A 2,483-nucleotide genomic window follows, 5' to 3' on the forward strand; every position below is an offset into this window, starting at 1 on the left:
TTTTTTGCTAAATTCACGTGGCCTAACGACTTTTACTCATAACTCCCTCAATACTACAATAAGGTAGGACCATAATCAACACACAAAATAAAATATACCATGACAATACGATAAAAGATATGTATTTCCGTCGCAAATTGTTATTTGCTGCTTATAAAAGCTAGAGTTGATGAAAGAAGGGTCTTACCTCGATCTTAGGTTTGTAATATGCCTCAAAACCTTCAAATATATTCAAACCCTTGTTGTCCCAACACTAAAGTGTGATATACTACGCAATCGATAAAAAAAATTATATCACGATGATGAGCCCAACGCGTAGAACAACTTTCGTTAAGGACTTAAGTCGAGAAAATCTATACTTCACTTGATCCTAGAAATGAGTTTCTCTAATTTCTCTGGTTATTAGCTTAAAAATGAAGAAAAAGTTCGAAAAAGAAGATATATGCAACTTTCCACCGATCTAGGGGCCCACCTCACGTGCTTGTTTGTGCAGTCCTACGAAAATGCGAATATCTCTCTATTCTGAAGTCGTATGAACAAACGGTTTGATGCGTTGGAAACTAGACTCGTAGATCTTCAATTCGATAGTTTGTGGGACCCATAAGTCTTTATAGATTGGGAGTAAACCTCCAAGACATTTGACCCAAATTTCAGAGAAATCTTTAAGAAGGAACTTACGATAACTTCCGCCAACTTTTATTTTTCCACTTACCTAACTTCAAAACTTGAGATGCAACACTTGAACACTTAAAATAGGACATACCACATCATTCTTAATTTATTATCCACCCTCCTTGTCTTTCCATGGAGATACGAGTAATTTTAGACGTTTTGGAAAGTCGGGGTGTTACAACACCTCTAACCAACGACGCTCAGAAAATACCATTTACGCTAAGGTCGATTTCTGGAGTTCTACTCTCCGAATTCAATTTCATAAAGTTGTACAAATTCCTTAACGAGTTATCTAACCACTCATGTAAACAAAATTATAAATGAATCACTCGATTGTTACTAGATTTTCCTACACCTTAATGACTTCGATTTTATCCAAATCTGGACTAGGTTAGGAAAATCCAAATACTACGAAAAAGTTTTCTTGCCCCAAATTTTCCCCCGTTGGCATTTCTATAATGACGGTAACTGGTCATTATAATAGATACCAATTTACCCATCACTCGTCCCCGAGTGACAAAACTTAGGAAAATAGGCTAAGGAAGGAATGAAGTAGTACCTGAATCGACGAACAATTGGGGATACTTGTCTCGCATGTCCATCACGATTTCCCAAGTAGCTTCCTCAACTGGACGATGCTTCCATTGAACCTTTACAAACTTAATCTCCTTGGTCCTAAACTTGCGCACATCACGATCAAGAATTGCAATCGATTCATTCTCATGTTGTTTGGCCTTGATCTCCTCAATGAATGTGGCCCTCACTTCAATGCTAGCTAATCCCTCACTTCTTTCTGAAATGCCTAACTGCATGAACTTAGACTCTAAGGTCTGAATTTCCTTAGTCAAAGGTCGCTTGGATACACTCAAGCAAGTTAAACTACCCATACTCACCGCTTTTCGACTCAAAGCGTCTGCCACCACATTAGCCTTTCCCGGATGGTATTGAATGGTCACATCATAATCTTTAACTAACTTCATCCACCTTCACTGTCTCAAATTCAGATCCTTTTGAGTGAACACATGCTGCAAACTACGATAATCAGTAAATACCTCACACTTAACACCATAGAGGTATTGTCGTCAGATCTTAAGAGCGAACACTACCGTCGCCAACTCTAAATCATGCGTTGGATAATTCCTCGCATGCACTTTCAATTGACGCGAGGCATAAGCTATAACATTCTTATCCTGCATCAACACAGCACCCAAACCAGAATGTGAAGCATCACAATAAACAATAAAATCCTTACCTTCAACCGGTAATGCTAGGATAGGTGTGGTGGTCAAGAGAGTCTTGAGCTTTTGAAAACTCTCCTCACATTTTTCAGTCCATTCAAATGGTATCTCCTTTTTGGTTAAATTAGTCAAGTGCGTGGCAATAGAAGCAAAGTTCTTCACAAATCGACGATAATAGCTAGCGAGTCCCACAAAACTCCTAACTTCCGTCACAGAGCTAGGCCTAATCCAATTCTTAACCACCTCAATCTTTTGAGGATCTACCATTACCCCTTCTTTTGAAACTACATGTCCCAAAAATGCAACCGAAGTCAACCAAAATTCATACTTAAAAAATTTAGCATATTGATTTTGCTTCCTAAGAACACCCAAAACACTACGAAGATGGTCGGCATGCTCTTTCTCACTTTTCGAATAGACCAAAATATCATCAATAAACATTATAACAAAAGAATAAAAAAATGGCTTGAACACCCCATTCATTAAATTCATAAAAGTTGCAGGCGCATTGGTCAAACCAAAAGATATAACCAAAAATTCATAGTGCCCATAACGAGTTCTAAACGCCGTCTT

This window comes from Solanum tuberosum, unplaced genomic scaffold (genome assembly GCF_000226075.1).
Source record: "Solanum tuberosum cultivar DM 1-3 516 R44 unplaced genomic scaffold, SolTub_3.0 scf00727, whole genome shotgun sequence".
Classification (NCBI taxonomy): Eukaryota; Viridiplantae; Streptophyta; class Magnoliopsida; order Solanales; family Solanaceae; genus Solanum; species Solanum tuberosum.